The following is a 23378-nucleotide window of genomic DNA, read 5'->3' on the forward strand; positions in this document are numbered from 1 at the left end:
AAGAACAACAGAATAGACACTTAGGGCCTGGTTTACTAAGATCTCAAATATCGGGTGCAAAATTGCGTGTTCACTCTAACAGATGTAGCGCTGATGGTTTTCACCCTGGAAAGTTTCAGAGAGAATTTTGGGGAAGCCAGTAACTGTTTAAAAACACTTTTTTTTACATTTTTATTTAACTTGTTCTGAGTGTCCTGAGAATTGCATTGCTGAAAAGAGAATGTGTAGCAATAATGTTTCCCCCCCCTCTGGCATTTAAAAAATATTAACACAAGCATAAAAGATCTATTCTCATTTTGCCTATGCGTTCTAGCCACAATAACCACAATCATCAGTTATGCACAGCAGTGATGCTTTTCACCTGACTTTCAAATGCAATATTTAAAGATGCCAAATCAGCCATCACAATTTATTACAGGTTTGATTAGTCACATTTGCATCTACTCCTCCCAGTAGTTTGTGCATTCGGGTATAGAGACAATGAACTGCGCTGCAATTTTGCCCATTTGACAGACGCAAACCTGGGTGGGCCAGGTTGCTAGATCGACTTCCACATCTCTGTGACTGAAGAATCAATTTGCTAAAATTGTAAATGAACACTTTATTGATTTATTAACAGTAAGTTAAAAATGGGTGGAACAGTGGACGACTGGTTAGAGCATCTGCCTCACAGTTCTGAGGACCTGGGTTCAATCCATGCATGTTCTTCCCGTGCCTGCGTGGGTTTTCTCCGGGCACTCCGGGTTTCCTCCCACATCCCAAAAACATGCATGGTCGGTTAATTGGAGACTCTAAATTGCCCGTAGGTGTGATTGTGAGTGCCCTGCGATTGGCTGGCAACCAGTTCAGAGTGTATCCCGTCTCGTGCCTGAAGATAGCTGGGATAGGCTCCAGCGCGCCCGCGACCCTAGTGAGGAGAAGTGGATCAGGAAATGGATGGATGGGATGGAAGTTAAAAATGACTTTGGCGACTATGCTATCAGGCAAACGAAAATTAACGGTCAATATAAATTGTGGTTTTCAAACTATATCCTTACTAAGCTGGCAAAGTGTGACAAAGTGTTATTATACAGTATGTACGTATTTAATTTTGACTGTGGCCAATGACGATATTAGCTCGCTGGAGGTGTGAGAGTGTCCTTACACACCATCGTATTAGTGTTTAGTCCAACTTACCCTGCTGTCCTATTCAAATGTCTTTGCATGCTCCATTGTTACAGATAAACACTGAAATAATTTTGTTTGAATTCCAACCTTTGAAAAAAATTTAATTACAGCACATTATCTGCGTGTCTTTGATACATTTCCCCCCCCAGCATTCTTTTTTCCCCCACACAGTGCAATGCTTTTACGGTAAAATAATTTTCTATGTGAGTAAGCTATGTGTCTAATTTAAATAAGAGCACACTTTGGGGTTAAGTATCCAAGTCCAGTGCTCTGAAAAACTTAAGTGCATGAATTTGTATGTCCATGTGGGCTGTTTAATCACTGGATCATTACACTTGATTTTGCCTCAATTCATGGCATTTGAGTTGAGCACTATGTGTTAGTGAGGCATTAATCCTTTAAACGATAGGGTGGGGGAAATAATCGACCAGCCCATAATAAGCACAGCTTCGTTGTCAATGATTTTCCAAAGCTGTAACACTGCTGTTGTTTTTTGATCTCCCATTTTGAATCATCAACCACACAATACCATTCATTATGAATCAGGATTATGGGGAAAAAAATGTAATGAAATGCATTTCTGTTATTATGACAGCAATACAGGACCAGAGACATTTGATTGTTGAGCTTCAGTAAATTATACAGTACATCTTGTCATATGGATCCAATTCTTCAGATATCAACGCAGATATTTGTTTAGCTCAAAAGCAAAACACAAACATAAAACAATCAAATAAGAAATCCAATTCCTTTTTAATACATAAAAATGGAAGTACTGGCTACTGATGGCTAATGGCTTGGTTATTGATGTGTGTCATTCTACTTTTTGGAGGAGGAGCTTTAGTTGATGTACAATTACCATGACAAGGGAATATATAGTATTTTCTATGTGTCTTTGGATACTACAAAGTGAATTTGAGACAAATAGACTACAATCATTGAGGACAGTCCAAATGGCGTCCTCTATTTCACAAACATCTTGAGGAACAGATTATTAAAAAAAAAATACCCCAGGATAGGAAAGTGTAAATTCAAGTATGTGACAAATGAAAATATTTTCTTTAGTGTTGATAGTTAATAAATATAACTGAAACACAAATTGTCTTGCTAAAGTTTTTTTCTTTGTTTGTTTTTTTATACAATCATCCATATTTTCATTCCATCTATTTACAGAAGTAATAGATGTGCCTTGATTGTGACATGATTGTTATGGTTGATGACACTCATGACTTAATATCTTCCAGTTGGCCTCTTGCCTGTCTTCCAGATGGCACCATGCCTTGCAGTCACAGCAAATTGATCTTATTTTCTTTCCCTTTGTTTACATTTACATTCCACATCATGTTGTTTGTGAAGTATGTTTATACTGTGTGTTAGGTTTAAGCAAACATTAATCAACAATCTCACAACGTTTTTAGTGAATGTTTTGCTTAACTAACAGTGGCGGGAGATTTTGGAGCATAATATGCAGGATGTAGGCTTTATGTTTCACTGAAATTATGAAACTCAATGCAGAATGGCAGCATTTAAAACTGTGACAACTGCAAGGACTGCATTTTCCGGCAAGTCAGCACCTTATTCTCCCTAAAAAAATATGATTATCATCTGCCGACCCAGATGGTGTGATAGACCTGAACAGCTAAGAGCTGATTCAGGCAGATCGTGCCACATAACTCAGCGTAAAAGCAAATTTATGTTTTATTTTTTTCCTTTTTGATTGTTCAGAATGGAAGACTTAATCAAAGTCAATTCATGTGGTAAACACGAAGAAAACTTGCATGTGTATAAATTTATATCTTCCCCACAGCTTGAAACAGTAACATAAGAATTGATGCAAAGTTATGTTTCCAGGCTAGTCAACCACTTTATATACCAATAGAGCAGACTATCTGGGGTTGCCATGGCAATTTGATAAAAGCTATGCTCCTTATTACACAAGCCAGCCTTCTTTTTTGTATAGTGAGGCTTTTGGAGGTAAAATCATTTAAAAAAAAAAAAATCTTATCTGACTAGGTTATTGCACTAATAAATCAAGCTTGCAGCCTTGCTGATGCCCTGCTTCAATACTTTCAGATGTTGTTATACAACTTTTGCCTTTTCCTTCAAATAACAAAAGGATTATGTTTAGTGTAGGAGGGATGACATGCACTTTAATGATCCCTTGGAGGTTTGCATATTTCCAGATCATTGTTTAGCTTGCAAGATTTAATTTTCTAGACTCAGGGTCACTGCACTAATTGTACGTGGCACTGAACAGCAACCAAACAAGGTTAACAGTTACCTCAAGAACTTAACTAAAAGCAAAAATGGCTTACTGTGCCAGAAAATGTGATGAATAAGACTGTCTTTCACCATGTAATCACAAATGTTTCTGCACTTTACATAATGCATTATTTTAACTACAAAATGTTTATATACTGTATTACATATGCATATTGGTACCCTTATCCAAATGGGCCCAAAGTTGTGGCCGGTCGGTAGACAATGCAGTCTCGAGAATGATTTTCTTTTTCTTTTGTGAGCGAACGTGCTACTAAGCAATAAAAAGGCAACAACACATCCAGCGACATTTACCTCTATCAGATCAACATTCATCATACTGTATAATCTCATGCTGTGATCATACTATGGTCCAGACTGTTCCCTCGAAGAGGGAAAAAATATGGAAGCATGCCGGTGGACCTTTAAAGGCTATCTATAACTGCCTAATAGGAGTGGGCTATGTGCTTTATCTTCTGAAAAGATGTTTAACTTTGCAGAAAAGAGTGCACTCAAGGCAAAATAAAATAAAATAAAATAAAATAATAAGCTCTGGGGTTTAGGACCCCGAGGAGAGCAAAGAAGAGGCTTGCCGTGCAGAAAGAACAGTACCTGGCCAAAAGCCAGCTTATTAAAACCATCAGGGTGGCAAGTCTGATGAGAAAATGGGGCGAGAAAGACCCTGTCGCATGATTCATGCACAGCACGGCCGTCACGCCGCAGACCTACAAGTCCCAGGAGAGGCTCACCCGAATACACCCTGTCACTGGTCAGTGACCTGAATAGATAAGGATCGCTCAAAGTGGAAGGAAAGTGTTTTCTCACTTTTTTCCCTTCCAATGTGTCACTTGAGAGTCAGTGGTCACTGAGGAGATCCACAAAATAGCACCCGCAGCACTTTTACATGCCAAAGATTGAACGCACAAATTTCATCTGAACATAATTATTATTAATCTAATGATTTGTATGTTGCAGTATCAGACCTGGAAAAAAAAAAAACTAAAAAAAGATGATGACTCAGATAGGGGACCACGTGACATAGCGTAACTTTCCAAATGTATATCCTGTACAATTGCTGGAGCACACAGTATTTAAATTGAGCTTATTTGTTACATTATGCATAATTATAACACCAGTGGTCAGATACAATAATGGCAGGATAAAACAAAATAATTACACAGTAATTTGATTTTGTATTTCCAATTAGTATCCAAATTTTCTTGACTTATTGGAAGGTAGGTGCAAAGTCCATTAGGAGCTCTGTTGATTTCCCAATATGGCTAAACCCAAAGCATGAAAGCGTCTTTCCTTTCCTCTTCCTTCTGCTGCGCCACACATGACTTCCAATGTCATTTTGAATGACAGTGAACTCCTCCAATTGCTTTTAGCATCTGACCGCAAGGCTCCATTTAGGCAGCCCTCCCTCAAGGCTTCGGCGCCTTCAGTGCTTCTTGCAGCAAAAACATCAGCTGAACTGCAAGGTGATTGATTCTCACCTGGAGCCCTCGCATCGTGCGCCACCTTTGTGACCCCAAGGTTCGGGAGCAGATTTCAACTTCTACAAGTCTATTATCAACTTTTAGCTATATATGAGACTGTGCACAGTTTGTGTCTCAAGAGAGCCGCACTCTCAGGTCTTATTGCACAGACGTGGCTGACCTTAGTGGTAACAAGGTCTTCTGTAAAGGATGTACCAGCCAAGTTTGTAAACAGTACAAACCCTGCATGAATTGAGGATCTGTACCACCTTGGCACCGAACGAACTTCCTTTTTCTGACTTTACAATTACATAATCACATCACAGCTGTCAAAATGTACATCACGTATTTTTCAGTACTTCAACTACACGTCATTTAAGGACGGGAGGACATAGAAAAGGGAGAGTGGGTACATAAACTGATTTATATGGGCACAGTAATGACAAACATGTTACCTCTAAATATTGTTCTGCGTTTGTAGTCGAAAATCATTGTTAATCACTAGCTTGCGTAATGTCACAAATCCTTGGGAAAATCCATCCATCCATTTTCTGAGCCGCTTCTCCTCACTAGGGTCGCGGGCGTGCTGGAGCCTATCCCAGCTGTCATCGGGCAGGAGGCGGGGCACACCCTGAACTGGTTGCCAGCCAATCGCAGGGCACATAGAAACAAACAACCATTCGCACTCACAGTCATGCCTACGGGCAATTTAGAGTCTCCAATTAATGCATGTTTTTGGGATGTGGGAGGAAACCGCAGTGCCCGGAGAAAACCCACGCAGGCACGGGGAGAACATGCAAACTCCACACAGACGGGGCCGGGGATTGAACCCTGGTCCTCAGAACTGTTAGGCTGACGCTCTAACCAGTCGTCCACCGTGCCGCCCCTTGGGAAAATATAGTACAGAATATTGAGAACTGTCACCGTCATGGGGAACAGAACGATAGCCAATCAGGACGCAAACTGAAGCTTGCAATGTGGATGGGGACCCAACTTGCTGAGTGTTTGTATAATGTCTCCTCCAGGTTGTTTACCATAATGGAAATAACAGGGAAAATATCTTCCAAGACATTGGCACGACAAATAAGCGAACAGCTATCCCAGGTTCTTCTTTTCATGTTCCGTCAGTCCGGATGCCCCGTAGCATATTGCTGCCTGTCACAGATCATCAGCTGGGCTACAACGTCAAGTTCTGTTTGATCACGCCGGACTTCTGGCTTGGGGGATGCGACTCGTCATTGTTGGTGGGTAGATCGTTAAGCGTGCGGTTTGCTGCGTCGATCACATCGATTACACTGCACACTTTCGGAGTCGTAAGAAGCACACATAGCCGTGTATAAATTTTCCGTGCGGGGTTTGTCACCTTTTTCAATCATGTTCAAATAATGCAAATCCTTGTATGTACCAGGCGACATAGTTTCTTTACCTTTTATGTTGAGATTATTTAACCTAATCTTAATTAAACGTGTAGCTCCTTTTTGTTGCCGTGCGTATCTGATGTTTGGGACAATAACAGAGGTATTAAAAAGGAAAGGCTAAGATAATTGTGCTGCAGACCCTGTGCACCTGTTCCGGTTACCATAGAGACAGATGATCTATGACTCTGTGGACTGAGTCAACGCAGTGACTGACTGGCTGACATTTGCTGCGCTACAGGTACAGACGAAATGACTCAAGCAGAAAATCGAGCGAGGCATGTTAGTAAATTAACAATAAGCTGTTGCAAAGGGGACAGACTAACATTGGTAAATGTCATTAAAGGAATAAATTAATCATTTTCTACATTTGTGTTGCTTTGAAGCAGCTGCACGAGAGCGGACACAGCGGTATCATGAGTTCTCTGCAGAAGTGGGAAGGTTCACCTGCATGTTCCGAGCTCAAATGTTTTTCGTGGAGGGTCTGCTCCTCCCGTACTCGGAGGACATAATGATAATGGATGGTTTTATGATTTTCTCAAATAGGGTCATTTTCTTTATTGGCTGCCTGTTGCCTTAAAGAAAAGAAACAAATCCATTACCCTCCCCCACACATACTTTAATGGCTGGCATCACACTCAGTGACCTTTTCAAATACTTCTTTAGACTGTGTACATTTGTGTTCCTAACTGTCTATTCGTGGACATCACTTCATGTATCATCAATTATAGATAGTTCTAAAGACCATTGCTGCTCAAAACACTTCCAACTCCTTTTGTTGAGAAAAAGCATTTAAAAATGAATCCTTCTAATGCCAAGCAGTTTGTAACGTCACCTGAAATCAAAAAAATAAAGCCGCACGAATTTTTTTTTTTTTTTTTTTTGTGCCCCCTAATCAAAGCTTGGCCAAATCTCATCTCTCACCAAGCCCACTGCCTTGAGCTCGACACAGATGAGCTCACCACATTAAGAGGACTCGCGTTGCAGGCAGTTTGTGGGATATGAGCTAGAACGCTTTACAACCCTGTTGTGTTTGTGGACTGCTTTGACGGCCTTGTAGCGTGTACACTATGTGTCTAGCAGACTATTAAAATGAGCCTAGTGCTCGGTGGAGTGGGGAGAAACAACACCCAAGACTCTCACTTGGAGCTCAGGGGGGGGGGGGGACATTTCCCATGTGGACGCGCACATTTTCTCTCCTCCGAATGGACGCACAACCGTTTCCAAAATGATTATTTTTCTTATTTTGCGCACAAAATGTTACTCTTGAGCAAACACACCTAACTAATGCACGCAATTAGCGTCAGATTTGTAGCTAGAAAGAAAGGACCACAGAGAAATGTTTCAAATGGATCGCATTTTCTGCTTCACAGGATCATAACGCTTTTATAAAATGCAATTACCGCAGAGCATTCCGTGCAATTGACTTGTACTCTTGAAGCTGAAGTGCAGCGGTATGCGCGCATGCATTCCTGCAAAACCAAGGGTGGGATTTTTTTCCCCCGTTTTGTTTTTCTCACACAGTGCATCCATCAACCATATGATCGCTCATTCCTCTGATGCGTTTAAGTGCGTAATGAAAGGGGGTGGGTTGGGGCAACTTGTTAGTACTGGACCATGACAAGTCGCAAATATGTTCCAAATTAGCTGAAACACGGCAAAAAACAAAAAACAAAATGCAACTAAACAGAGTTCATTCTTAATATTCTAGTGCGGAGATTGACATTACCTGAACCAAGAGACTTGATGAGCGCTTGGCCGCAATCCGTCCAAAAGCTGCTACATCCACCAGCCCAGAATGTCGCGTCAAAATAACTTCAGCTGCCACTCAATCCGTTTAGAACTTTCCCGCATTAAAATTCAGAAGACTGCAACCGCGTCTGGTCTGCCGACAGTCGTCAAGGGAGATTGATATATATATATATATATATATATATATATTTCCTTTTTCCTCAGCCCTCAGCAGAAATATTCAAAGTTTGCGGTTAGCCTTAAATTATTTGACGATTAACCTGAGAAATGAGTGGCCTCATTTCACTGGGGATTGCTTTCCTGTGAGCCATGTTCAGTCCTCAGCCAAAATGAAATGACTGGCGCATCCCTTTCGGTCCGAGTTTGTCCACCAAAAAGTAGTCTGGAGCGGACTCTAAGGACACACCTGGCGGTTAAATGAGAGCAACGCGGACAAGGACGGCTTCAAAAAGAATAATAATCTCAAAAAAAAAAAAAAAAAAAAAGAGCCCATCTGAAGCAGGTCCAGAGAGCAAGTGGTGATGAGATGCTGTGGCTGACTTGCTGCCTTCGCTGCCTCTCTCCTCTCATCAGAAGGTTGGAGGAGGTGGGGCTCCCATCAGCTGCAGAACGCAGCAACTTCACACTCAACATCGCGTTATATGCCCGGGCTGCCTACCACCAAATTGCTCCATTCCTGCACTTTAATAAGATGGCATCAAACTGGGTCACCAAATGCTCAAACGCACTTCATTTACATCAGCACACCATTTTTTTATCTTTTTTTTTGTTTTATTTTTTTACATTCCTGCATGCGAAAGACTCACCCAAGATCAGATGGGAAAATGATGACGCCACTTGTTTGGATCTGGAGTAACAACAGGTTTCATGTGCAGATAGTTTACTTGTTGATATGCATTCCATGTTGAACATGAGAGTACCCAAAATAAATGCAGCCACTGGCACTGGCTGCTCTTTATTCATTTGGCGCCACCCTCAGGCGGTTATTATAAAGAGGCCATTCACCATTTAGCCATGTTATTCCACAAGAGAATGGGATTCAATACAAGAGCTTTATTAAAAAAAAAAAAAGATTGCAGGCAGCGTGGGTTCATCCCCACTCGATGATGATGTGAGTGTGAAGGGTTGTCTGCATCTCTGTGTATGTGACCGATGATCGGTTTTGGGGAGTAACATGTAACTAGATTACATCATTTCATTCCAAAATATATGTAACTGTAAACCATTACATTATTGAGTGCAAATGTGAATCTGAAAATAGCCGAAAAAGCTCAGATTTTTTTTTTCTTTCCATATGACGTCTTCCACGTCAATGCTTGTGATTGGCTCTCTCTGGTCATGTACCATTCTGCAGTAATTTCAAACATGACATATTTTCCCAAACATGACCTCAAAGCACCACCTTGTGGTATGATCTATTAGTTTTTCAGAGATTTTGAAAAGGTTCAATTTATATTTATGCTTTTTAAACCATAGAGAACATTGTCTTTTGCACACTTTTATCTATATAATTTTGGACTTTTATGGAACATTCACTGACATGCAGTTGTTATGAAGCGATCTTGTCTAAATTGTGCACATTTGTCATTAGGTCAAAATGGTATGGTATTGTAGTTTTCCACATGCTGTACACATATAAAGCAACAAACTTACAGTATTTATGTATTTAAATGTCATTATATTTTGTTACCAGATTAATATTTGTGTAAGGATCGTTTTAATCCAGTTTTTTTAGAGGACACATCCAAGTGTTCAGTTGATGCATTCATTCCAAATGAAATCATCAAAAAGTAATGTATTGTAACCAACTACATTTCCAGAAGAATCTTCCTAACACTGCCTATGAATGACTGCCAACCAGTCCAGGTTGTAGTCTGCCTCTTACCCAAAGTCAGCAAAGATACAGCAGGCTGCTGTGTCCTCGGTCGAGTCTGTACACTCAAATTGATCTGAGTGAAACAATGGCGAAATGGGTAAAATGTTGGCTTCAACTATTTTGGAATCAAGCAGTTAGATCGACACCAGGCTCAATTGCCCCAGTCGAATCATAAACATCCCATACCTTTGCTCAAGGCTAGAAATCAGCACGGCTCTGCAGGGAATGAAAGCCATCCCACACCACATGACTCTCTCTCCCTTTCTTCCAAAACACTAATGGCAACAATCAAAAACGCTTAGTCATAAGTAATGAACTAGGAGCAATGAGACAAACAGTGTTTTGCCACAATGCAAACGCCTTGAGCGATGCATGCCCCCTGGAGAAAATTTGATTTTCTATCTCCCCCCGCCATTCTGAAACCGGAGTTTATCCGAAGCTTTTCTGTCTGCAATTCTTTACCCCCTATCTCTCATTAGCTACAAACACACAGCTGTTGGGTTACCTCTCCAGGGCTCCATTAAGGGCTGCCACTCAGGCTTACAATGTCCCCGAGCCAATCATATGAGCACACCCACCTACGCACGACTACTGCAAAGCTGCTCCTAACCAGCCAAATTAATAATATTAAAGCAATTTACTCAGGTGGTCAGTGCCTTTGCCTCAAAAGAGAAAAGCATACCGGGAAATATGTTTTGTCTCACGATGTCCAATACATCTATCCAGCTGTCATCTATCTATCTGTCCATCTATAGTATCTATCATAAAATTAGTGACAACACATAAACTAAATGCTCAAACCAACGGGCCGCAATCCTCCTCGACAATGACATTCAAATGAACCATTTCAGTGAAAAGACATAATTATAATTGCACTGCGTCTGTGTAAACACTTTTGTGTCATGTGACTATTTTTTCCCGCAGCATTACTCAAAACAGGCTGCCAAGGCCGTGTTTTAACGTAATGAAATTTACTCTAAGTGTATGTATCAGGTGCCACTGTGTCAATAAGAGCGTCTCCAATGAGTGTTATCGCAATCACGTGTAGGACAAAATATGAAATTGTTTATGTTTTGTAATGGAAAAATTGATATCCCTAGAGCAACGGTACTACTAATTATTTGCATCTACTTCGTTGAAGATCTAAAATACATTTTAGTCAGTATAAGAAACCATTTTGGTTTTCAATGCTATCCAACAAGAGATTACCACTATAGCTAAGGTTGAGCTCAAATCAGTACGTTTGACCTCAGCTGTCATTGGATAAATAAATGGAATTGTGCATGTTGCTCTTTCAGCTGTCTCTCTCATACCTTGAAATTCCATGTATTCGGTATTAGATATGATAACAATAAAGAAATATTTCATCTTGACTCATTGGTCGAAGTGCCCCAAAATGATAGGGAGCTCCCCCTCAAGGCTTGAACCTATTAGTCCACAAGTCGACTTTATTACTCCGCATCGACGTTGATGCTTGAAGTCGACTCATAGCTAATCACGTTTTTGGGATTTCAGTCTTTCAATCGGCCAATTTACAGAGGACGTTCGACTTGCCCGATTGTTGTCATCACTGTACTGTAACACTGTGGAGTAGAGAAATTAAAAAAACAAGGCGACACGGTCTTAATACGTCTGTGCGTGTCCGAGAGTACGAAAATAAAATGGTACCGGATGAGCATAGCTGTTAGCCTCACGTCGCTAGCTTTAGCTATTCTGATTTCCAACTCGTCTTGAAATATTGACGGCGAGGAACAAGGGCAGTGGCGCGAAGTGACGCGCCATCTTTGTCGCCAATATATTACAACCAATAATGCATGGACAACAACAATGTGCTAGCGAGAACTTTTTTCACTAACGTCGCAGTATATGGCTCACATATGCTACAAGTGTGTGTATATATATATATATTTATATAATTATCCTGGTTAGCATGGCACATGTAGAGACGGACAACCATTCGCACTCACATTCACACCGTCACTGAGTGGGAACTGAACCCACGCTGCCCACATCAAAGTCGGGCGAGTGTACCACTACACCATCATTGATTAGTCGACCACAATTCAACTTATGTCACATTAGCGTCGACTACAAAAAATCTTTAGGCGTCCAACCCCAACTTACCCCCACAGTTATCAGATTGCTGTAACGAGGTCAGGTAAAAGGTCAAAACATACTGTACTCTGCCAGGTTGTGTTTTGGTGAAATATTTGTCTAATAAACGTATTAAAGATATTTCAGTTGATGATTTGCAGGCTCTCCTAATTCAAACGCTTGAAAATTTGTGTATTACAGGTAGAATGGTGGAACTCCTTTTATTTGGGTTCAGAGCAAGACACTATGTGGCTGTGATCTGCGCTCATTTGCATCTTTCTAACCTCTCTTATCACTCAAGGCACCTGGAGCACATTGCCCCGCCTCCGCAAACACACACATTGGGCCCATGTGTCGCATTTGAGGGGACATTTAAAAAGAGGAGATAAGTCGGCAGAACGTATATTGGAGGGAAAAAAAACACACACATGTCCACGCAGAGGAGTAAATCCACGATAAATGAAAATGTGACATCTGCTGCTGTACGCCTGTCTGAGGGCACAAATCTTCAAGCATGCTTTCACAGCATGCGTTTCGCCTTTGACAGCTGATTGAAAACACACACACTCACATCCCAAGGTGTGGCAAGACATGCTCTAACATTTAAGCGAACGGGAATCACTGTAGGGCCTGCTATGCGAATTAGCACGGACATGGATTTACTTCTTAAGAGTCGGAGAAAACGTAAGCCTCTGAAGGAAGAGACGGTCCAATAAGTAGACTGATTGAGCAATGAAGAGAAAGAGAAATAACATATTTGTAACTATTAAGCACTGATAATCGGAGTGGCCTTTTTCTTTTCCCTGAAAAATTCTGATTTCACATTATTTGATGCAATGAGCTCAGCGGGGATGTTGCATAAGGCGCACGTGGAGCCAAGCGCTCCACCAGATTCAAATGATAATGATGTGAAGAAGAAAAAAAGCATAGAGATTTTTCTTACAAAGAAGTGATGTATCTGATAATTTAAGGTGTATGAGTAAACAAGCTCACCCAGTATGTATTATGGCATTGACGGACTTTTACGTTACTCCTTGTAAGAGAGAATTTTGTAGTTATATAGCTGTTATATAGCCTGCCTGTGCACAACCTCTTTGAAAAGAATAAGCTTTGAGTCAATTTCAATTCAAAAAACACATTTCAGAACTTTAATGACGTTTTGTGTCACTTGTGGTTGAATTTTTTTATTGTTTTAAATTGAAAATGTGTTTTTTCTAAACTTTATAGAACATTGGTGTCTAAAACGTAACATATATATGTTTTGACACCTTAAAAATAAAAAACTAATAATTTGCAATCAACTTCCTTCACAGGTGGGCAGTAACACGCATTTAATCCATTACATTGACATAAGCAACGTTTTGAATACATTGTACTTGTCAGAATACTTTTATCGCAGCAGGGTTTTTACTTTTGAGTATTCATGGTGAGAAAGAAATATTCTTTACCTCTGTTACATTGAGCGACATTCTGCTCACTGCTTTTACTTGTCATCTATTATTGCTTGAGCAATGAGGAGAGAGATTTCTGCATCGGACGCTGTCACGAGACTCTGTTTCATCAGTCCACTAGCACTAAATGTTTGAATTCAATTCACCAAGCAAACAGAGGCAGGCAGTCACATGACTGCACACAAAGTCTTTGCTCTCCTTCTCTTTTCCCACCTCTCAGTAAAGTATGCCACAGAAAATATTGATTCTGAAAGGGAACTCAGGGAACGTCATCTTCACGAAACTGGACTTTAATTAAGTAAGCCTGTGATTGTGATGAGTGTAGTTCAAGTGAAGGAATCCTCTTGCTTAGCATCTCTGTGTCTTGTACAGTATGTACAGTATTCACAATGTTTATCTGTGCAGTAGTATTTGATGTCAGTGTTTGTCTTTTAGGTGTTGGGGGTTGAGGGATTTTAACATTGCTCAGAGCAATGGTATAGTTTGCATTTCTGTTTTTAGTTTATTGTTTATATTTGCCACTGGGCTAGGATTATATCCGCATGATCCTGACAGTTAGGAATGCATCAGCAGCAACAATAACATTTGCTGATAGTCAAACAGTCAACCTAAAACACTCCAGCAGTCATTCATTGCTCACTCTTCACCATCCAAAATGGGGTGGGGGGGGGGGGGAAATAATATATTAAAGTAATTCACATTATGGTATTTCATTTTAAAAGGATTAAAAATGTGTAAAAACTCATGAATAAATTGGTAAGCAGAATCCATAGTCTTACAGTCTAAGTCAGAGGTTCACCTAATTGAATTATTACTCCTCTCTCATGAAACCTTATGGGGTTATTTATCATGCATTGTGTTAAACCAGTCAGTCGATTACAGGCTGCATTTAATGACAGTGCTTTAAAAGATGTTATCCTCTAATGATGTATGAAATTAAGTTCCATGTGGTGTGATACTGTATAATATGTTGTATAAAATTTGAATGGCTTAAAATGAAATGCAAGAAATGTGTTGCAAGGGCTTATGGTGGTGATGTGGAGTGGCAGGACACACACACACTGAAGAACAGATACCATGCCTCAGAATACTTCTCTGTAAAATAAGCATTATATTCTGATACTTTTTATTGGTTCATCCCAAATGTATCCCAAAATTTTGGAGTGAGACTTCTCACATTGAGGGGTTGATGCTAAAACAACACATGGTGTTAGAAATCTTCTACTTTGAGCCCACACGAAAAGTAAACATGTTGGCTTCAGCAAAAACAACAATTCTTAAGCAAATGTGTAATCTTTAATCAACCAAGGGAGCATGCAAGCATGAAATACAAGACCAAAGTACACAAAAACAGAAAACAATGATGACAAAAGGTCGTCACGAAATAGAAACAAATATGATGTACTGTAAAGCACTAAAGGAAATGGGCAGAGGCACAGCAGAAGGAAGGTGCCTCTATAAAACAATGCATGTCTGACATTTCACTACTGTAGATAGATGTCAAGAAGATGAAACAAAAACCAACTCTAAACTACAAACATGGAAAAACACAGCAGTTTATGTGCACTGTAAAAAAATAAAAGTTTTTATGGAAAAAAATCAGGCAGCTGGGTTTCCAGAAATTTTAAATAACAGATGGCAATAATTGCCAACAAGTGCGACGGGGAAGCTTCGGCCACCAGCACTTCCAAAAGGTAACTGTGGAAACAGAAAGAAAAAAAAAGGTGAACAGGAGATACATAGCAGCTCACCTGAGGTCACCAGATGAACATGCTCAATAAAAGTGTCACAATGCTGGGCAGAAGGTCCAACGCTGAAGGTTATTTATATGTGACACATTGTCACTCAAATTCAGTGTCAACATTCATCTCAGTTCCTGATGTCAGAATGGCTTAACAATGCCATCAATGACTATATAGATACAGTATATAGCCACTGGATTCAATACATTTTTCTTGCTTTCTTGTGGATCCAAACAGCTTCTTGAAAAATGCAGAAGCCAAATGTATTCATCAGGGTAAAGAGTGAAGGCGTAGCATCTGGCCTCCAATTTTTAATTAGATTTAACCACTAGGAGTTCTTTCATTTTACATACTGGGATGCCTTATCCCAAAGGAACACTTGATAACACGCAAGTAATAATTGATCAATTTTTTATTTAAGGTGGAAATCATTTCTCCTTATTACTCAGAGGTAAACAACTCTGGAAAGTATGCAAGGATTTAAATGAATGTATTCAATTTTGTACTAAAACCATAAACTTGGGATTTGGGGAATAATTTTCTAGTCTGTGTTGGCATAGTACACAAGTGAATCAATTTTGTTAGGTTGTTTGTTTGATTTGAAGTTTTATATGCGCAAATTAGTCCAGTTCAATTGAAGTGCAACTGGCAATGGAGCAGCGGAAAAAAAACACATTTTACAGCACACTGGGAGGTGAGCTGCTGCTTCACTGCTCTAAAAGGCTTCAGCAGTTTTCAGCATCAATCTCTTCCTCAAGCCTGATTTTGTTCAGTCAATATTATGCATGACATTGCAAGACCAGGTCTGACCTTGCAAGCTTGAGAATGCAATACCGTTGGCAAAGTGTGGAACCAGTAGAGCCTTGAAAATATGCAGACAAAATAACTTTCCCTCTGACTAAACATTTTATTTTTAAAACAGTTGACTTACTGAAACTTTCAAAGTAACGAAATACTGACAATTTTCAAGAGGCTATTTGCTACAGCTTAAGGTGTTGGAATCTTTGTTGAAAACGCTCTGATAAAAAGCATTTTTCATCTCAATTGTTAAAACTGTGCTTGTCTCAATCTGAGTGATGTGTGTTTGCAAACTCCTCGGCCAGCTCCCCGTGGGTGTCAGATGTGGACTAGTACAAATGTATTTTGCAGCTACAGACAACAAGAATGATGACCGTTGAAACTGGCTTTTCTTTGAAAGGGTTGGCCTAATGATACATCAGCTCGTGAGTGACAACAAACTACTGTGACTTTTAAAACTACTTCAGTTGAAGACGCTTTGTCAATGCCAGTCTATGTGATTTGTACGTGAGTCCATGGATGATCCTGCAAGATTACCTTAAACACGCTTGCAACACTGTTGGGCAATTTAGAGTATTCAACTGACCTGTGCGTGTTTTTGGAATGTGGCAAGAAACTGCAGTACCCGGAGAAAATCCATACAAGCACAGGAAGAACATGCACACACGAGAGCCTGAGCTGAGATTTGAACTTTTCAAATGTGAGGCAGTTGTGCTAACCACTTCAAACATCGTGCTGCGTTTCTGCATTATTATTATTTTTATCCATATATGATCACACCACCAAAATTTACAATAATCACAATAGAGAATTAAGAATATGGATGAAAGGAAAGTATATTTAACACTGCTCACAGTCTGGATATATTTTCACGGATTCGAGTGAATCCACGACATAACAAACATTCTTTTTGCTGGGGTCTGATGATTTCACTTGTTTTTGTGCTTCCTGAAAGTGGGGCTCCATCGAATTTATGTCCCATTGATAGCAAAACTGTTCTCCTCCTTTAAGGGAAAGTGGAACAGACTTGGCGGTTGATTGTCTGTGGAGAAACAAAGCAGAAGCCAATTACCTGTCAGAAATCTGGGCTCGGCAGTGTATTACAATGGTGTAAGGCACATTTTTGTTGAAATTACATCGGGAAATACTTACAAACATGTAAGTACAGATATGTTTTTTCTTTTTTTTGTACTTATCTAATAGATGCCTCAGACTGAGATTGTGGTGTTGAAGGAACTGTTTCACACCCATGGAGGGTTTATGTGCTGGACATACTTTGATTCATTAAATATCGTGAGATATTGGGCTCCTGCAACTCTGAAGACTGTCAGTCTGAGCTGTTTTGAAATAGATGCCATGAAACAGAGGAAATGGAGCTTTTCATGTTTAATTAATAATGCTAATGAAACTTAATTAGAGCAGCTTATGAAAAATGCATTCAAATGAGAGATGGGCTTTATCCTTAAATAACAAGCCTCCTGTTCTAGATTGGGTGTCCTATTACATGCTAATTAGACTGCACTAGGGACTGTTAATAAGCATAGATCATCTCAAATATAGCACCTTGTGCCCCCCCCCCCCCCCCCAAACAACTGTTAATGACCGTATAAGTAAAAATCTCTCTCTGCATGTGTATGACTAGTATTGTCTTGCAAGCTGTGTTGCTTTGCAATAGAAAACATCTTGACATTAACATCAAGGTAGTTGCGGCTGATCAATAGAGGGCGTGAGGGTGCCGCCCCACCATACACCGTGGTCACCACATTACTGAAATACGAATAATAACATCGAAATATTTCAAAATATATGTATAAATATTTTTTTATGACTCGGCAAAATAATATACAGTTGTTGAGCAAAGTTGTTTTGCGCATGTGTGTTGTCTGATTGGTGACGCATTTCCAGTGTGGTGTGAATTTGCAGATAAAATATATGCAAATTTGATATGTTTGGTGATGCGCTGTTCTTACTATTACAACAGTGATGTGATCATGCATAAATTCCACATTAATTGCTAACGTAATGTATGTATTGAGATTAAAAACAACTCAAGATTGACAAGTGCATCAAAAGTCCTTCGGGAGTGCCTATTAAGAACACAGCAGGCTCACATCACATTTTACAGATCTGGGAAAAATGTCATCAAATAAAGCATGGCTCATTGATTTGTTGTTCACTGAATTGGATCCGACAGTTAATTCTGAGGTATAAAATACCTGACTTAAAAAAAAAAAGAATTATGGAAGTCAGCTGTCACAGTCATAATGTATGAGCAACAAAAGAAAAACGAATTTAATACATGCCTTGTCTTCAAGTATGAGGATGATCTGTATGCGGACAATGGTGAACTCTCACTCTGAGTGTCATCGCCAGCGTTCTAACAGCACACCAACATCACGACTCAGTAGTTGAAAATGCTTGTGTGCCCTGCAGGTAAGAGTCGATTAAATCCTCCTACACTGTGATCCAGCTCCTACGCCTGATTTCATCTCAACCTTTAAGGCTTTTGATCAGAAACCCCTATTGCAATTTGCTTCTCTCAATATAACCAAGGAATGAACCATTGAAAGGGAACAAGTCAGTTGATGACTTTAGAAGATCTAGAAGAAGAAAAAGAAAAAAAAAAAAGGCTGAAAAATTATCATAAATATATATGTACAGAAGCTAATTAATTATACAACCGGTATCTTTGCTTTAAAGAGGGTAGTGGGGACAGGGGCTGAATGAAGGGGTGGCTGTGTGGGTTCTGTTTTACACTGTCAATTTGTCAGACGCCTGTAGGGCCTGCTATGTTGCCATGGTGATATGCACAAGGCATGAAAGCCTAGAAAGGTTCTGTTGAATGCAGAATCAAATGTACACACATACACTATATATATTAGTCTGTGATCTCTAAGCACTTGTCAGAGTTCAGACCGACCTATTTAATGAATTCATTAATTTGCTGGAAGATCAATATATCAAATCAAAACAATTAAAATTGGGAATTTTTTTTTTTCTTTTATTAGACATCCAAGAATCAAATGCCTGCATTGGGCCTAGTTGCTGGACAAAGAATGACTGAGGTTTATTCAGCACTCAGTGTGCGAGATTAGTGTGTTAGCGAGGTATGCTGAGCGTAAAACCACCAGGGCGTCTCTCTATTAACCCTGAGGGACCATCATTGTAACTTAAGTTCCAAAGTCGCTTCAGTCAAAAGTAGTTAATGTCCTGAGTTTCTCCTTAAATTACCTATAAAAAAGCCATTGTTGGTTAACACCTATTCACTACCTTGAAAAGCGCATTTTTTTGAGAAATGCACTGAAGTCTGAAGCTTTAAATTTAATAGAATGTCTTTGGAGGAGGGTAGTGTTGTATAAAAGGATGAGTAAAACATCCTCTTTTGTGAGAGAGTGCACTGAGTCGGAAGCCGAAAGCCGGGATGGAGGCGTGAAGTACCTTTGTGATACCAATTAGCTCACATTTGGAGTTCAAGTGACTCTGCTCAAGCCTGATTCTGTTCAACTCCATTGACTCTTGTTGACGTCTTTTTCTAGAGTCACACCACACGGAGGAACTGTTTCTCAAAACCTGCATGCTAAGTGAACCCTACAGACGATGGGCCTCATTCACTAACTGTGCGTGCGCACAGATTTGTGCTTAAATCGTGCGTAACGCACAAATCTGTGATTTATCAAAACATTCACACTTGTTTTTGTTCATACGCTGGAAAACAAATTTAGAAGATCCTCGGACCATGTAATGTGCAACTTCCAAATACTGTGAAGTTAATTTGCGACTAATGAGAGGCGTTTTCAAAGAAAAAAAAATTAATTATGACTTGTGTTAAATAGCAGCACAGGGCATGCAATCAAATAACATTTCTGTCTCTTTTTAGGGCTGGGCTGACTTATCAAACACTTATCAAAACTGAAAATACTAAAATGTCATTAAAAGCCAAAGGGCAGAAAACAAATACCAATAAGAATGCCATGGCCTCACCTCAAAGCACTACATTTCAAAATAAACGGTGTAATGGAATTCAGGAACTTTAGAATAAAATGTTACTCAAAGACAAATAAAAGTGGGAAATTATTATTCGGTATTAACCGAAGTTGAGAACGTGTTTTACCTGACGCATTGTGGTTTGGAAAGGTACCTTGGGAAAAACCTGTCCAAGAATCAGCGATTCTTGTCTGCACAGTTATGTTCAGATACATTACTGGTAGCTTCATTTTGAAACTGGAACACAGGACAACAGATTCCATTTTTTTCTAATTCAGGGAACATTAAAATCCATTTTCTTTTCTATCGTCTGTTGGAAAATTATCTATGATGACACAGTGAGTTCGTAGTAGGAAAGAAAAAAACGTTTAACCCAACTTTAACATGATTTAAACTTCTTTTCGATAAATGACAAGGCCTGGAAATGAACAGAATGTGTTGATTGTGTGGTTGAATTTCAATTTTAATGCAATCTATAGTGTGTAGATCATGTGGTTGTGCACCTTAAGTGTATGACACTAAAATAAAGTACACTCTTATTTTATTAATTCAAACCAACACACCACTGACCTTAGTGAGGATAAGAGGTGAAGATGATAAAAACATGGATGGATTGATGGGATTTTTGTTGGTTTGGATGAAAAGGACCTTATCACATGTGATTGACCTTTGACTCATTTAAAAATAATAATTTGGGGCACTTCAATATTTGTACTTGAGTACACCTGCTGTTGCGGTTATATTTGTATGGTGTCTAGTGACTGTCATGATATGTTACAATTTATAGTATGTCTCTCAGTGTTAGCTCAAATTCAAATCTGTCTTTGGCATTTCTAGTTAATAAGGGAAAATAATGTACCTGAAGTCTAACAGCTTTGAAATTACGACAAAATGCATTACATAGACAAAGGTATCCAAACGCAAGGTTTAATAAATGTAATAATCAATCAGGATTTAGCCTGGACCCCTCCTCAATAATCTCATTTCTTCAATTTACCAGTCATTTTTGACAATTGTAGCTTCCATCTCTTCTGGGAGCACTTTGGACATGGCCCTTTGCTGTTCCTGCATGACTGTGTCCCAGTACACAAAGCAAGGTACATAAAAGCATGGCTGAATAAGTTTACGTGAGGAAGAATTTGAGCAGAACCTTGACGCAAAGTCCATCAAACAGCTTTTCCTACAACTTATATTGTGAGGCCTCTCGCACTGATGATTGTCTTTTTTTAAATATTGTGAATATGAAAGAAGCACATTATTTCCCCTTCTATCCATTAGTTTTTTTTCAGATGTTTCAGGTCCACATTTGAGTATTTAGAATGTTTGAAATTTTCTGGTTTTCATTTTCATCATTTTACCCGTGGGCTTTTCAATCCATAGATATATTAATAATTAGAAATTCAATCATTCGATTATAATACGATTCGCGTGTGTGTGTGTGTGTGTGTGTGTATGTGTGGGGGGGCGGGGGGGAGTTGTCTGGCAATCCCAAATCCATGAGTGTTTCTTTTATAATGACCCCAAGTCTAACCCAGGAGAAATTTATTTGTTTTGAAGTAATATTTTTAAATATTTCTACGCACATTTTGAACAAAATTCACTGGCTTAATTTTGTGTTAACATGTCACGTTAAAATTTCATCCCTGCATCCATCCATCCATTTTCTACCGCTTATCCGAGGTCGGGTCGCGGGGGCAGTAGCTTTAGCAGGGATGCCCAGACTTCCCTCTCCCCAGCCTCTTCATCAAGCTCTTCCGGGGGGGGGGGGGGGGGGGGGGGGGATCCCGAGGCATTCCCAGGCCAACCGAAAGACGTAGTGTCTCCAGCATGTCCTGGGTGGTCACCGGGGTCTCCTCCCGGTGGGACGTGCCCAGAACACCTCACCGGGGAGGTGTCCGGGAGGCATCCGAATCAGATGCCCCAGCCACCTCATCTGGCTCCTCTCGGATGACCGAGATTCTCACCCTATCTCTAAGGGAGAGCCCGGACACCCTGCAGAGGAGACTCCTTTCGGCCGCTTGTATCCGGGATCTTCTTCTTTAAAATTGTAATAGCATTAAAGCAGGCTGGCTATATTCTCCTTTCATCTTCTAGCGATCCTATGGAACAATTCTCATTAGTGATGTGCGGCGCCGCAGTCATTATTCCAGCTGACAGCTCTGTGTACCCTTTGGCAGAGCCCGGTTCCTTTTGCATGCGTGAGTCTGATCATTAATTCTACCAGTACTCATGGCCTATAGCATAGGCAAAGGGAGAGTAGGAGGTTCATGCCACTTTCCACAATTGGGACACATTGACAAGAGTGTCTCGTCTGGTGGTGGCTGACACGCATATGAACATTCTGTATCAAGGCCAAGACAGGACCTGATTGGCTAATAGAAAAGTTGGGAAATATTTGGAATTGATGACGTTATTATGAATTGAATAGTAATGAAGCATGCGGTTCTCAGCAGTGGTGGTAGCTGAGGCTGGATTTACACAGCAGTTCTAAATGCTAAATGTTAAAAATGCCGATAGCAAGAAGACGATACACCCAATGGAGAGAAAAAGAAAAAAACGATTTCGAAAATCAAACACTAAAGAACGGATTTTTGTACATACAATAAAATACTGCATTGCCCCTTATGCTCTTAATGCAGAGTCGGCATTGCTTTAAGTTCCACTCTTTGAGATTTTATCAAAGAGTGGAACTCTCAGATTTCCGATTTTAACTAACCGACTAATCTAGCTCGGGTTCTTCCGGTCTGTCCGTCTCAACGCAAAATGACTGCTGCATTCAACAACATCACTCGAGACGTACAAAAAAAAGTCGTAAAGCGTATTCATCCAAGTCAATACATGAGTTCTATATCGACTGATGGTGTAATGTTCGTTCACGACCACTCATGATTTGGTCAAAACTACAAGACTACACAATTATTGAACTTTGACGAACATCTTTAAGCAAAACAAACTACATCAACACCTCCTACATCCTCCTTTCATGGTGACTTCAAGTGGCAAGCCGTTTGTGTCTGTAAGGGCTGGGCACTTGATTAGGGATAGAGGCCCCGTAAAATCTCAAATTGAAATATAATAAATTCTTCAAAACATCGTTAGGATAAATATATTGCACATTAAGCACTTGAAATTTCAGCCCATATGACAACACACCAAGTTCCCCGCGCTAACATTTTGTGTTTGCATGTGTTTGTATGCAACGTTCATTAACAAGAGCTAATTATTCCTATTTTTGTATTATCTCTGATTGAAACCTCAAAATCCCTTGCTATTCTGTTCTTTATTCAGATATCATTTTTGTCTGAAATATTATTTTTTCCTAAGCGCTTGTTTAGAACTATTGAATGCGCATTTGAATGCCT

At 39.8% G+C, this 23378-nt stretch overlaps 1 protein-coding gene across 1 annotated transcript in view; it reads right to left on the reverse strand.

Annotated features, from left to right (window-relative positions):
- pcdh1a (protocadherin 1a) overlaps window positions 1-8519 on the reverse strand; it is an 80039-nt gene extending 71520 nt beyond the window's left edge. Inside the window, exon 1 of the mRNA XM_061703176.1 lies at window positions 8049-8519. The gene's annotated coding sequence lies outside the window, so the exon portion shown is untranslated. The remainder of the gene's footprint in view (window positions 1-8048) is intronic.
- Between the last annotated feature and the right edge of the window lie 14859 nt (window positions 8520-23378).

This window comes from Phycodurus eques, chromosome 17 (genome assembly GCF_024500275.1).
Source record: "Phycodurus eques isolate BA_2022a chromosome 17, UOR_Pequ_1.1, whole genome shotgun sequence".
NCBI classification, from domain to species: domain Eukaryota; kingdom Metazoa; phylum Chordata; class Actinopteri; order Syngnathiformes; family Syngnathidae; genus Phycodurus; species Phycodurus eques.